Below are 15,522 nucleotides of genomic sequence, written 5' to 3'. Positions count from 1 at the left end.
CAGGCAAGCCAATGGCTGATGTGGGCCACAGCTTTGCCCCATGCTGAATGCTGAGGTGGCAGGTGCAAAGATTGAATGACACTACACCTGACCAATGGACAAAGAGGGCTGACTGAAAGCCACTTGTAAGCATAGTTGATCATTAAAATTTTATTTAAAAATCTTGGCAAACACCAGACCTAATATACCATAAAGCGTCTAATTCCACGTTTCACACAATGTTTAGAAGGTGGACTTTGACAAATTCACAAAACAGCTATTTAGGGACCGGTCCTGTGGTATTTTTCCGTTTCCTGTGTCTCACCTGAGCTCACCTCACCTGTTGATTGCTTTTTCACAGTGTGAGAGCACCTGCTTTAGGAGAAAGGGCCCTCTGGTACCCGGCTGGAGCCCCACAGGAGGGGTCTGTGGGAAGGACGCTGGAGGTCATCTTTTCCAAAACGACAGGATAACCAAAGGGAAGGCAGCTATCTGTGCAGCGGAAGCTAACCATTTCATCCGGCCTCCAGCCAGGCCTTATGGGAAACCGGAGATTAGGGGGCTGGAACGTTCAAAATAGCGCGAGCGGACAAATTGCTTCCACTCCAAAGCCCAGCAATTTATGATAAACCCAGGGCCGTGAAACCCTAATGTTGTCTTATGGGTGATTGAACTGTCAGTCAAGAGGAGCGTCGGGCGTCCCAGTGGCAGCCTGATGCGTCCGCTCCTCGGTTACGCAATCCCTAATCTTTGGTCTCGTGAAAGACAGGCCAATGTCCTGTATAAATGCCTATTTTACATGTGCGCCATTCATAAGGTCGTTCCCTGCGGTGCCTGGGAAGCGGATGTCCGATAACGCTCAGTTTTTCTAGGTTTACAAGGTGATGTGCAAACTTTAATTGTTCATTTGCCCGGACACGCATCGTGTCAGTTAACATTTTAGAAATGCTGTCCGGGGTAGATCTTAGCGCGCAACGCAGGCTCTGATCCGTGTTTACAGAAACCCTCATGCTAAAAGATAACACAACGTTAGGCGCTGTCTCCCCCTAATCTCCCACTGCCCCCCACTCCCCACCACTTTAGGGGCCTGCTCTTGTTATGTGTGGGCCCTAAGCCCACTTCTAGCATAAAAATGACACAAACACATAGTTACATGGTGGATGACTGGCCTGAGGGCACGTGGGCCCCGCATCTTTTTTTGGCAGGGTCACCTGACCAGTGACGCCTGTGATGGATGGGTGTGGGGCAGGGCTGGCTTTAGTGCTGGTGGAGCCCTGTGCAACAGTCTTTTTTGGCATCCCCCACCCCATGACCACCTCCTCGGATTCAATCACAACCACCCAGCAAATGTGTCCCTCATCTCTCCATAGCCCCCCTTTCACATACATTCCTTTTAAAGCGCTTGTAAAGGCTGGCTTTACTAATCCACTCATCTATCCACATAAAATATAGTTCTGTTCTTTGCAGCAGGCATATTAACCCTCTACGCTACCTTAAAGCGAGTCAAAGCTGCCGCTAGACAAAACTCCAGTCTCTCTCCTTAGCAGGAACGTTAATTACAAGTGGTATCTTGACATTTTAATTGTTTCCTGAAGGCACAAGGAACCTTTCAGTTTCAATTGCAAGTTTCGTAAGTCATTGCTAAACACAGCGCCCCCCTGAGGTCTGCGGCCCACAATCCAGGTCAGCACCCGGTGCAGCGCACCGCACTCACCGCCCTAAAACCGGCCCTGGTGTGGGGTTAGTGTGGAAACCAGCCCTCAACAGAGTGGCTGGTAGAAGCACTAGAATGTGTCCAGCACGACACTACAGCTCTCACGTGAGCTGCAACCAGGGTCGGACTGGCACAGAAAATAGGCCCACACACCAAAATAAAAGTGGTCCCCATTAGTGAATTAGAAAGCTAACTGGGGCATTTCTGCAGTTGTAAATACACGCTGTAAATGAGTTTTGCAACATATGAAAGACTACATGGAATTGAGCTTGCTGCAGGCTATGTCTGTTTTAATATCAGGGGAATCATAAGAAAAAAATCAGTAAAACAGGCTTTAAAACAGGCCCATAAACAGTCAAAAAACTGGCCCACACTTACCTGTGAGACCAGCCTATCGGTCTCTGCATGATTGCCCTTTAGGCCAGTCCGACCCTGGTTGTGACGCTGAAGCTCTCCCCGGGGCTGCTGGCCACTTCCATAGTGAAAGTGCCAAGGGTTGTACTTCGGGCTCTTCTCCATACTGTGGGATGGGAAGCAGAAAATGTGGGTCTGGCAAGTGCGAAGAGAATACACTCTTCTGGGTGTTGCTGCCATGGATTGCACCAGGCTCTACCTCATTCTGCCAGTCCCACTTAAAGTTGAGCAGCCTATCCATTGTTTGTTTCTAATAGATTATCCTGCATGTCTCGTTATGCTATGTCATGTCAGTTCAGGTTATGTTGCAAGCATTTAGTACATTCCAACCATTTTAATGCTTCCATACATATTTTTTTGCATTGGGTGCCCATTGCGGTTATGGGATTTTCGTTGACACAAGTCAATAAAAGCCAAAGTCTGTTGTGTCTTTTCTTTAAATGTGCTGATGTGGGCCATCCTGCTGATTATTTTCCAATATTTCAATTGCTAGTTGTAGCATGTTATTTGTCATGGAGATAATATTTTGAGTTGTTGACAAAGGGCTATTCATTGTTGAATTCTTAAGGGTGTGATGTTCTATGGTAGTGGTTGGAAAGTTGTGCACCAACTTTTTGTGACTAGTTATTTATTTTGCTTACTGACTCATGTACTAATTGGTCGGTTCACAAAACAGGAAATCAAAAGGGGCTGCATAATGACCTGCCTATGTAATATTCATTACACAAGTTGCAAGGCGCGGCCTCCTGTGATTGGCTGCCTTCTTAGGGATGGTGGCCTGCAAGGGGACAACAGACCACCATCCCTGCCAAACTATTTCAAATGGATTTTTTAAAAGCAGCCTAATTTTCGTAAAGGAAACAGGTCTGCTTCAAAAGAAAGTTTTTCCATTTTGAAAAACGTATGTGATAGCAGGCAGTGGTCCAGGGGAACACCATTCCTGACACTTCCACCATCATTCCCAAAGGGGAAGAGATCCAAACAGCGAATCAGTAACTGCCCTCAACTTGGGAGTCGGTAACCGCTCAATGATTAGCGACCGGATTTACTGTTATAAATCATTTATTCTTGGGCTACCGATTAGCAGTTTAGAAGGGATGCCTCAAACATTCCCCATCCAAATTACAAATCAGTGATCATTTCATAACCCAGTTAGGGACTCAGATAAAACACTTTTCAGAATCCTAATAGGTTTAGTATATTAGAAAAAGTTTATCTCTGGTTGCAAACCTGCTGATTTAGCGACTCAGAGGGTCTGCGACAAGCAAAAACCTTCGCACTTCTTGCCCTTACCCTTAGTACCAAATATTTATGTCCTAACTTAGGTATCAATCAATAGTTTATTCGGCCTAAGTTTAGGCCATTTAAAAATTGGAAATAACCATACATACAAAAAGATAGAAATCGTAAACCATCACATAAAAAGGAAGCATTAGCAGTTAGCACACTGTTTATCCAAACGGGTCAAAGGTTAAATGAGAATTCCACAGTTTATACTTCCCAGAAAGTGCCATTTACCAGAACGGTTATAAGGAGAAACAAATGATATGCCAAATCCTTTCAAAGTGTGCTTAAGGAAAACTGTTCTAGAGCAAATTATACTTAAAAAATGGTTCATAGTGCTTCATAAAAGATTTCGTAAGTGGTTAAAACAAGACATTTAAAATGGTACCTAAATCTTACCATTTGCAAAGTGCTATGTGCTAAGATAATACAAATCAATTTAAAATAAAAGGTAGTATACCAATCTTTTCTGATAATACATATAAAACTATTCTAAAACAGATTTATGCATAAAATAGATCATAAAACTTAATGGAATAGTTCCTATTTACAAAAGTTAAAAGCCAAACAGTGGAAAAGGGTACCCTAGGTTGGCCTCTTCTCTTAGGTAAATTGGTCAAATGAATTGGGTCTTGCCGTTTACAAAATAATATATACTAGGGAACTGTGAGTCACTTTGGTTGGGGTAACCCGCTGGAAAGCATACACAGAGATACAATCTGATATCCTCAATAGATCAGCACTAATAGTTATATTTAAAATCCCTTTCTATTATAGCAGTCCACATCCGCTAACTTCTAGACCGTTCTTCAGCCAGTGGATTGAGATCTGAAATAATCCTACTACGGATTGTCCATGCTGCTGACAAATATTTAGAAACAGAGCTTACTATCAGCATGGAAGTGTCATATTTACATAATCTGTAGACACTGGTTCGGTTTTGTAGTAGCAGTGTTTTACACAGAGGAATAATCCACTTTCCTCTAGGGTGTTTATACAAGGGACAAAAAAATAGGACATGCTCAGGAGTTTCCTTGCATAGATGACAGTTTATACATTTATCAGACATAGGACTATTGGACGACCAACGAGCAGTGAAGCTGTTGACCGCCAATGTTCCGTATCTGAACTGAAGTAGTAAAGTACGGGCACGGGCTGGTATAGGGAGATCCAGGAAACTTTCAGGCAAAGGTTCGTGCTTGACCAGCAGGAACTCTGCTGCCAGCCGACCTGACCCATTTGAGCCGAGAAATTCCTCATAGATTTTCCCCCAATATCGATCTTTGATCAACAGTCTGGCGTTAGCAGGAATCATCTCAGGATTCTCCCAATAATGGGATAAGCCCAATTTGACCCAAGCTGCTTTCATCTCCCTTAACCAGCAAACTTTTTCCCATCCATGGCAAGGTGCTATTAGATCTTTAACTGCTGTCCTAAAGGGTTCGAGTTCTTCCGTTTTCCATAATCGAACCCAGTATAGAAGTGGCCTTAAGTATGCTGTATCTTTGATGCTGTTTAAACCCAAGTCTAGTCTTAGGGGGAGCATCGGCGTGCCCTTCCCTAGTCTAGATATGTGTCTAAGGAAATTATTTTCTTTGGTTTGAAGGGTGTCCAGTTGTCTATGTGAAACCCAGAGTTCCGCTCCATATAGGGCAGCGGCACGGATTTGGACTTTGTAAATTTCAGAAATAAGAGTCAAAGGGGGGCTTGCTGCAGTACTAGCCTTCCGTTCTAGCACTCCACATCTTTGGCTGATGGTAAGTGCCCCTTTCCTTATAGCTGCATCCCAGCTGCCCTTATCAGATGATCTAATGCCCAGGTAATCATATTCCATTACCCTCTCCAAGCGGACTGAATCCATTTTTATATTTGCTCTAAGCTTCTTGTTCGGGGCGCTATATATCATTGTTTGGTTTTCTTAACATTGATATCTAACCCGTAATCTCTGCAAAATGCACAGAACTGGTTGACCAGATTTTGGATTCCCATGGATGTTTTGGCCAACAGGATAGTGTCATCCGCATAGAGTAAACATGGCACTTTAGTCCCGGCCAACTTTGGGGAGTCATTAGTGCAATTTACTAAATAATTAATACAATTATTTATGTATAAAAGGAAAAGGGTAGGGGCCAGGACACAGCCCTGTCTGACTCCTCTCTCAATGGCCACTGGATCTGTTAAGTCACCATCCTTACCGCTCCTAATTTGTGCGTAGGTGTTCTCGTGTAATCGGACGATAAGTTTCAAAAGACCATATGGAATGCCCATGTTGGCTAATGTCAGCCATAACTGGTTTCTGGGGACCAGATCAAATGCGGCTCTAAGATCAATAAAAACTACAAAAAGGTTGCCCCCTCCTACTTCCACAGTCTTCCATTTGATTGTTAAAAATCTTAAAACTTGATCTATGGTACTGACTACTGGCCTAAACCCTGCTTGCAAGTTGGAAATAACATTAGTTTCCAGAATCCATTCTTCTAGGCGGGACAAAATTTGCTTTGCAAAAAGTTTTTGGAAGTTATCAAGTAAGGAGATTGGACGGTAGTTGGCAGGGTCGGAGGGGCTGCCTTTCTTAAAGATGGGGACTATCTCCGCTCCCATCCAGGAGCTCGGGAAAGGCGCTCCTGCAGCTACTGTATTGGAAATCAGGTTCAGGTATGGGGCCCATATATCTGGGCTTGTCTTGTACAAATCGCCTGGAATTTTATCAAGGCCAGGGGCCTTACCCCATTTCAGTGAAACAATCGCAGGCTTGGTTTCTGCCAGGGTAAATTCAATTGGGGGGTCTCAAAGGTCATAATATGGTTCAGTTCCCTGATAGTAACACCTGAGGTCCCAGAATATAATCGGAAAAAGTGATCTGTCCACTCTACTGGGAGTATTGAAGCACCAGGCGAGCGGTTAGGTTCTCCACTAACATCAGCCACCAATTTCCAAAACTTAGGTAGCGCTGTCCAGAGGGACTTACCCTCTATAAGCGGTCAGTTATTGGGACCCTGAGATATTACCTCTATTGCTTTGTCCATGAGAAAGGTTGGTGCCCTAAACTCTGTAACTTTCTCAAAGGATAAAAGATGGTTTATTTAGGGTTTGTAACAATAGCGGACTTGAGGTGACTGCTGAGTCCTGGGATGGGAGATTGTTTGTGGGTCCCAGGGAATAAACTCTCTTTGCATTAAAAGATCTCTAGCTGAATTTCAAAGGGCAACTATGGATTATTATTATTATCTGATGAACACATAGAGCTCTACTGTAGCCAAAGTCATGCATGTGTAGCGCTTGCTACTATGTGCCTCGATAGGCTAGAGCGCCATCTTGCCATTGCCGCACAATACACCGCAGGCATCTTTTGTTTAAGGCATTGTATTTCAGATGGATCTCTACTCACAACAGAGGAACTTTCTACATGGGAGACCCCTACAATGTCACCAGCCAGAGGTGTCCAGTATCGGTCTTTGAGGGTTGGGTCCATTTCTATATGATTAGTTTAGGCTTCCTTGCATGTACATTTATCTTTAGGGACCTCTGTCATGTGACCATAGTCTGACTGGGAACCATAGTGACCAAAATGTCAGCAAAGGGGGCCCCTAGAATTCAATGTTTTTTTGTCTTTCATTTTGATTTCTTCCCTTGTACACTGAATTATTAGCCACACAGGTAAGCTCCTTTTCTTGAAGGTATGGGCTATCCCACTAGTAACGGGGGTGGGGGGCACAGAGAAGAACCTTTCATGAGGTACAAGGGAATAGCTTTCTTTGGTGCCCCCCCACGCCAAAGTCCAAGCCCTTCACATGTAGTCCCACTCTCCACGCGTAGGAACAACGTCAGGAGGTGTTGGTGGCAGAATCAGAAATTCCACAAATTACCTCTGCAGTTTTCTGCCCAGTTCATCAGGAGTGCAGGGCAGCATCAGCTGGTCACCTTCTCTGCAGGCCCCAATGATAGCTACCATCTGACTGTACATCAGTGCCACACAGCAGACATCAGTCTCCCAGTCTGGGCCTCTGACTCTTCACTAAGGAAGAGAACCAGAGTAGAAGCAGTAATGTTTATGCAGTGAACATAGATTCTAGGTGAATCTGCTGCCATATGTGGCTGGTCCTTTGTGATCCTTGGCACTGACCTTGTTACCCACGCTCTTACATACTAGGATTACTCTGGCAGGGGCAAAAAGCAAATCTGGAGCCGCCATGATCCCAGTTTTATTTCTGTTGTCTCTGTTGTTTGCTGTTCTCCAGTTTGTCAGCATCAAATAGGAGAAGATTGAGTGGTTATGAGCGGTATAAAAGGTTACCCCGTCATGCGCTTGTAGCGCAAAGAGTCTGTGATGTCATTTCTGCAACGCCTGACGTTTTAGTGAAGTGATGTATAAAAGCAAATTGCAGCTCAATACATTCAGAAACCCTACCCCACTTCTTGAGTAAACATGGTCCTCATTGGGTGACAAAGATGCAGGCCAATTAATCCCTAAAGCAGCAATGACAAATGGTGGTCCCTGCTTCGGTGACATCATGAACTTGGAGAACGACTTCCTTGTTCCACTGATGAGATGTCAATCTAGCTCAATGTCCATCATCTTATTGCGGAAGAGGGAACCTTTGTTAAGCAGTTCTGAACTTAACTCAAATATTAGTTATAAATCCTAATGGCTTATTCATTTGTTGTATATGTCCCATTCCCTTTGATTTCAAATATTTTCCAAAGGCTTTTCAACCCAGACTCTACAGTCGACCTAAATCAACCCAGTGGGTCAGCCTATTCCGTATATGGCGGTGGCATGACAATTGATTTATTTCTATCAGTCGTCTAAGTCTACTCATAAGGACTGAATGAAGACAACACCGCCTGTACCTAGAGTAGGTTTTTTCACATTCCTAATTTTCTGATCCCATTTTTATTTGCCAGTCCAAGTTTAATTGTGTTTGACTACGCACCTTATATATTCAACAGTCTATGAAGTCTTAGAATTGATAAACTGTCTCCACTCAGTGGCACGGTCACAGATGTCTGCAGCCCACTTGTTGCTGGAGGGTTCTTGGCTGTACCATGCTGCTGAGGGTTTAGGTTTCATGGGTCCTGTTTTGAGGGATGTCTTGACTTTTACATGCTTCTTTTTACTGTTGTTTTGTAGACACCGATGTGCGTTGACTTCTGATGTTGTTGGAGGGCTTTTATGGGTAAAACCTTGATGCAGCAGAAAGTTTTTTGTACTTGGGTTGACCGTGGTGGAGTGGAGCGTGTGTAGTTTAAAGAATGGGATGGCAAACTGACTCTTCCTGTCAAGGGGTTGTATCAGGCGATAGTGGGTGAAACTGATCAGATGCGACTGAGGGTGTTGCTTTGTGAATGGGTGTGCTCGGAGACAAACTCTTGCAGTTGAAGTGCTTTATGGAGGTTGTGGTGATGAGATCTGAGAGTTTGCCTGTGACTTTCTTATTGGCCCTGCGGGTATTTTAGATCAAGTCTAAGGAAGATCTCCAGAATGCTGCAAGTGGGGGGTGGCATGTGAAGAGCTCCAATGGCCTGGGTGATGGTTGAATGTTGTGGGTGCAGGACCAAGAGATCTAATGGATGACAACTTGCCCCCTTTTGTCTTGTGCATTGAATGCTGTTGTCTGCTGGGGGAAGCGAAGGATGTGAGTGGAAGTGGGTGTAGATCTAGTCTCTAAGCTGAAGAGTGCATCGAGGTTGTGACTAGTGATGGCATGTGCTATGTCAGGTTAGTGGGGGCTTCAGATTATGCATTAATAAGGACTAGTTTGTGCTTTAGGTCAGTGGTTCCCAACCTTTTGACTTCTGTGGACCCCCCCACTTCATCATTACTGGAACCCGGGACCCCCACTGAATCATTATTGGAATCTGGGGACCTGTGACCGGGCGTCCCCGGCAGCCGCGGCTCGACATGACGTATCGGACCAGGCCGATACGTCATGTCCGCGTCTCCCCGTTGCCGGGGCGACGCAATACGAGCGAGGCAGGGGGAGGGCGGTTGCCTGGGAAACCGGATGGGTTTCCCGGCGCGGCGTAAACAAAAGGGAAGACGGCACCGGAACAAGGAAGGAGGGGCAGGAGAGGAGAGCCGAGGAGAAGAGACCGGAGGAGCAGGAGAAGAGACCAGAGGAGCAGGAGAGGAGAGCCCAGGAGAAGGAGCAGGAGGGGAGAACCCAGGAGAAGGAGCAGGAGAGGAGAGCCCAGGAGAGGAGAGCCCAGGAGAAGGAGCAGGAGGGGAGAACCCAGGAGAAGGAGCAGGAGAGGAGAGCCCAGGAGAGGAGAGCCCAGGAGAAGGAGCAGGAGAGGAGAGCCCAGGAGAAGGAGCAGGAGAGGAGAGCCCAGGAGAAGGAGCAGGAGAGGAGAGCTCAGGAGAGGAGACCGGAGGAGCAGGAGAGGAGAGCCCAGGAGAGGGAGACCTCAGAAAAGACCGCAGGAGAAGAAACCGCAGCAGAGGAACGCCGCAACGCCAGCCATGACCCAGGAGGGTCGCGACTCACCAAGGTACGGTCCTTGTGGACCAAAATAAAGGCCATATCAGACTAGGGAGGGGGGGGGGAGGGAATATAGAGGAGGAAAGGGAGGGAACCGAAAGGGGCACGATAACGAGCACATATGAGCACCCCACAAATCTATAACTAGAGATTGAGAGCACTTATTCCCCAACTCTGCACAGACACCCACCCCTCTTATCATTCCTACCCATACCCAGACAAGACTGCAGAGAAAGACTGAAATAACCTTGGTTAAACCCCATACTTACCCGGGTGTTGTTTTCCTTTGTTTTCCGGTATCCGGGAATCCACCTGAGGGGACCCGCCAGACGTCACCCTGAAAAAGAAACAAGAAACATTGAGACTAAATCAACAATACAGGAAACTGAACAACAACACCGAAAACCATAAGGAAACCCCGCCCGCCTGGTTATATACTTCAAGTTTTTTTTCTGTATTCGACCTTAATCTTAGAATAAATCCCACCATAAACTAAACGCATATCTCGTCATCATTTGTATATTGTTCGATCTGTCACAGGACCCCCCAGGGAGTCACTACTGAAAGCTGGGGACCTAATATTTTAATATTATTGAATTTTCTAAGCAGTCGGGGACCCCCTGAAGAGGCTTTGTGGACACTCAGGGGTTCCCGGACTACAGGTTGGGAACCTCTGCTCTAGGTGGCACTTGTGCTAGTAAGTGTCTGAGTTGTTTGGTGAGAGTGGTGTTGTGGAGTGTGTTGTGATAAAAACACTGCTTAATTTGTAAATAAAAACGTGCCGGTGCCCAAAGATCTCCTGTGAACCACACTGCTGCTGCATTTAAATGTGTGAGCTCGGAATATTGAGGCTGGGTAATTCTAAAGCCATCTCTGGCGTCTTTAATCCATTTATAGCCACTCCCTGTCCCTTCAGCTCATACTTGCAGCTTTCTGCTTTCTCCCTTTGTGATATTTTTTCGTTTTTCTCTTCCTCCATCTTTCCCACATTTGCCTTTTGTTCCCAGTAAACGCTTGAGGCAGAAAAATAAGTGCCAGCCCTGAAAAATAAGTGCCGGTGCCCCCAGTGCCAGCGCCCCCACTGGCACAAATTAAGCACTGGATCAACACCTTCCTTCTGGCTTACCTTTGGGTCAGGGATACTGTCCCTAGGCCCATCCTGTCCTAAAAGGAAAAGCTGCTGCGATGGACTGGTTTGAGAGGAGGCTGGAGTTACTTCTTGGGGTGCTCTTTCAGTGGTGCCATCTCCTTGTTGCAGTGACTGTTGGAGCAGGGTGCGGAAAAAGCAGTTGAAGGCCTTTGATTGTCTGGGGCACGGGTGGCGTAGTGTTGGGAAGTCTTTTGCTTCTTCAGGTGCTCCTTTGGTGAAGCGGTGGCCTGGGCATGGCTATTAGCCCAATTAGTAGGGAAAGATGTTGGAGAAAAGCAGTTCTAGACTGCGGATTGGCTAGAGGTGGGTATAAGATGATGTGAGGATCTGGTGACTCCTGTACTCTCCATCATTGATTATTTGGTCTAGGCATTGTTAGTGTCCTAACCTGTAGGAGCTGTCAATCGGAAAACTAGTTGAGGCTACTAGTTGGTATGCAGAAGACTAGTTGACAAGAAGCTATATTGCTTGCTGGGGTACCCCGTCAGTGACACGTGGGGCCAGATGTATCAAAGGTTTTTACCCATTCTGTGTCTATGGGGAAAAAGTGTTCGTACATATGGCCCTTGGACCTGGGCTTTGCGACTGGTTTAAATTGCAGGGAAAGGTGAATCCCCATCACTCCCCTACTCAGTCAGATGCTTTTTACATCCTGATGAGACCCTTTGACACTCGCCCCTTGGACCTGAGAGTCACCATCTCACCACTTGGCTGCACTGGAGTATGGCACATAATACCAGAATGTGCAGTGAATGTTGTATTTCTAAATTACTGCAGCCTAAGGTGTTCGCTTGTTGATTTTGTATGTATTTTTTGCATGTAGCACAGATCACTGTGCAGTCTCCACTATAGAGTAATTGTTGACCTTCAATACATTATTTTGATGCTAATACAACCACGCGAGCTCAGGTAACAAAACTGAGTCGTTAATGAATTCTTTTATGGTGCAGTTGATTCATACATTTATGTGAATAATGTTGACAATTTGTTTAGAGTCGGAGGATGCAATCTCTTGGTGCAGTTCCTCATGAATGAATCCTATAGAGCCTTTTCATTCTTCACTCCAGACAGGCACCAGCCACATGCAGATAAGACATGGTCCTAGCTCAATAGGTCCCAGATTCCAGGCCAAGTCCCCTTTAGAAGGAGACACAATCAACCCTCGACTGCTTTTTGCCTTGTGCGGTCTCCTCAGTGAGGTTCTTTTTCAGTACCCTGGGCATGGTGAGCACAGGAGCGACATCTAGCCGTATTGGCTGAAGTAGGACGTCTGATGTGAGTGACTGAAAAATTAAAAAGAGATTGGATGAAACAAATGCCTAAACTAATCACTGCAACTAGTAATTTCTAAGAGCCTTGTTGCAGGCTATTGTGTTTCTCTTATACCGTGCCTCTACACAACAACACCAGTTATATGTGAATTATATGTGCTTCTACCAGTGGTTTTCATACTTTATAATGCCACCCCCTCGAAGCGGACAAGAAATATCAGGGCTCCCTCAGAATTTTTCACAATTGTTCTATTAAATTGGCAATTTAAAAATATGTCTGGACTTATTTAAACATTGCAGTTAAGTTATCTCATTGTTTCAAAAAAGAAATAAAATACATGATTGCCCAGTATACTATTCCGGTTATACAGGCCTTACTAATGTATAAATGCATCCAGAGTGTGAGTATCATAAGTGGAGGTTGGGGTTTTGAAGAATATTTAGAGTCCCTTCCCTTTTGAGACATACTCCCAGCTAGGACAAAAGTCAATTTTCTTTTTAGTGATGGTCCATTAAAGAGTGACATTTTTTCAGCTTAAAATAACACAATCAGCATATTGCTTCTTCTGGCCAGAGCCTGGCACCCCATCCTCCCACCTGAGCTCCCCTTCAGGTTGCCTACCCCCTAAACTGGAGCCCCTTGTCCTACCTCAACAGAACAGCACAGTGTAACCTGCCAAACAAAGTCCTGTCTAGACAAGAACATCAGGAGCCCCAGGATAATTGCAAACTTGTTGGGTCTTTCCGGTGGAGTGCAGCTGGAGTTCTCTGACACAACGAGCACGGGAAAGACGTGTGTCCATTCTTGCCCCACCTAGAGCATCACACTTAGAAAAAACACAAATTTATGGATGGTATACATGCAGCACATATATATGTCATAAAGTCAGCTATCATGGTATGCTTAATAGTGACTATGAGATATCGGATACCTGCAGAAAACATTAGTTAGAAAATATCGCACACACCCAAATAGATTTACCCATGCCACACCAACACTGTTCACTAACTCAGTAACTGCTGGGCAGTAGGGAATTCCAGCATCACAGGCAGTGCTTAATTTGAGCCGGTGGTTTCTGATGCTCAGCACCGGCACCTAATTGCCAACAACAACATTTCTGACAGCTGCCACATGGTGGCGCTGTTTCTGTAATTTAAAGAGGAGCAGAACAACAGTTGTTTTGTAATTCGAAATATATGAAAAACAACAAATACCCATCACCCAAGCCATCCATATAGCTTTGGGGGCCTCCAACAGTCTGAGTAGTCACACTTGTAGCAGTGTGATGGTTAGGAGTTGTGTAAGTGCTGTCACTGGCAATGCAGGCAAAGGCAGTGGGTGGTGCAAGCTGTGGTAGCCTCCTGACAAGGCCCTGGCACTCATTATTTCACAAACAAAGCTCTGACAGCCTAATACTATTATCCCTACACCCTGTCTCTTCCACAGCTCAATCAGACTCTCCAAGCTTGTTGAATAACATTTTGCCACCCACCCATGCAACACAGCCACTTTTGCACCGTTCTGCATTATAAGTGTATAATCCAATTCTCCCCTTTAATTTCATACTGCTGAAATATCACATTTTTTCAGCGATGATGCGTATGGGCCAGAATAAGTTACAGTAACACACCTAGATCAATTTAGGCTTTGAGGTGCACAGAACCTGGAAGCACACATTGCAGAGACCCCAAAGTGCCAGGAGGTCTCAATAATGACTGATGTGTGCTATCCAAAAACAGGTAACTTAGCATAACATAACACAGATATCATAGCTGTTTATTAGATGGGGAAGGTATAAAAAAGATATTCTTCTGTACAGAAGAATAAAAGAAACTGAGCCTACAATTTGATTCGAGTTAAGTATAGTCACCAAAATGAGACAGATTAACAACAGCAAAACAAATATTCTTCACCAGGCTTCATCTTTCTCTTCATAAAATATTCATTCCATAAAGAAGAGATGAAAGGATGTCTTGCCACTTCTGCCATCAGCTATATGGATTTCACCCTTTATATTTGTTTAGATAATATTTTTGTGTTTTAGAGTCTTCACGCTGTGCACTTGTGTTTTTCCATTGATTCTTTGGGGAGCATTCTGCCCAGGGACATTTTAAGGATTTTGTGGGCCCCTTGCAAAATATAACTTGGGTCTGAATTTATTATACATTTTAGTCTCATTCATGACATTGGCGCCTATAGTCAGATCATTGACAAACTGTGTTGAAAAAAAACTAAGTACACAAACAAGTTATTTTAATCTATAGACAGGCTAGGACTGTCCCAACAGCTTAGGTGAGGGGGGACCTTGAAATGTGGGGGCCCTCGGCCAGAGTACACTTTGCTGATGCCTTAAAAGGTCTCTGATTCTGCCATTACAAACTAGTTTCGAGTTTGGACCAAGAGAGTGTATGCTAACCTCCTTTTTTCAATACAATACAGACTATTGCGTGTTAGTTCACATTTTTTTTAAGTGGTAAAAAAAGAGACTTGCTTTTCCTTCCAGAACAATAAATCTTTGAGAGAAGACATAATTCCCCTGCCTTTTGTGGATGTCTCGTGAGGCTGCATATCCTGTGTTCCCAAGGGAAAGCACAGTCTGTCACCACTGCTGGAAGGGACAGGACCCTCAGCTGCGCCTACATTCAATTTCCACCAGCAATCTGATGTCAGTTTTAGACAAATCTAGTCTGTAGCAGAAGTCATTTCCTGCAAATCTAGGTGTTCTCTGTGAAACAGCCCCATGCTCAACCAGTGACAGTTCATTTCCCTGAGAAAGTACCCTGGGATAGCCTAGATGTTTGTCACTGGTATTAGAGGTGAGTCTGAAGGGCATTGAGTATTAAAGAGGCTGAGTTGAGCTCAGATGTTTTATTGAATGGAGAGACACTGTGGATACCAGTGCAGGAAATGCAAGAAAATGTATTCCTAGAACCCTCAAAGCTTAATGGTTTAGGTCACTGGTCTCCATACCCTTTAAAGCTGCAATCTCCTGCGCATAAAATAATAACCGGGCCCCCAGAATGACAATCACGTCCTCAAAATAATTCTATAAATTAGGCAGCTCAAATCATATTTAACAATTAAAACATTGCAGTAATGATTATTTATCCCTTTTGAAAATGTAATGAAATTTCACGATTTCCAACATCTTATGGGAAGCACGGCATCCTTAAACGCGTACAAATATCTGCCGGGTGAGGGACTTTGAGGGTTATTTCGATTACCCT

At 44.7% G+C, this 15,522-nt stretch overlaps 1 protein-coding gene across 2 annotated transcripts in view; it reads left to right on the top strand.

Annotated features, from left to right (window-relative positions):
* The window catches only part of RBMS3 (RNA binding motif single stranded interacting protein 3), a 1,236,319-nt gene that overhangs the window by 460,127 nt on the left and 760,670 nt on the right, over positions 1 to 15,522 (top strand). The window lies entirely within an intron of this gene.

Source organism: Pleurodeles waltl, chromosome 10 (genome assembly GCF_031143425.1).
Source record: "Pleurodeles waltl isolate 20211129_DDA chromosome 10, aPleWal1.hap1.20221129, whole genome shotgun sequence".
Lineage (NCBI taxonomy): Eukaryota > Metazoa > Chordata > Amphibia > Caudata > Salamandridae > Pleurodeles > Pleurodeles waltl.
This window is presented reverse-complemented; position numbering and strand designations above follow the sequence as displayed.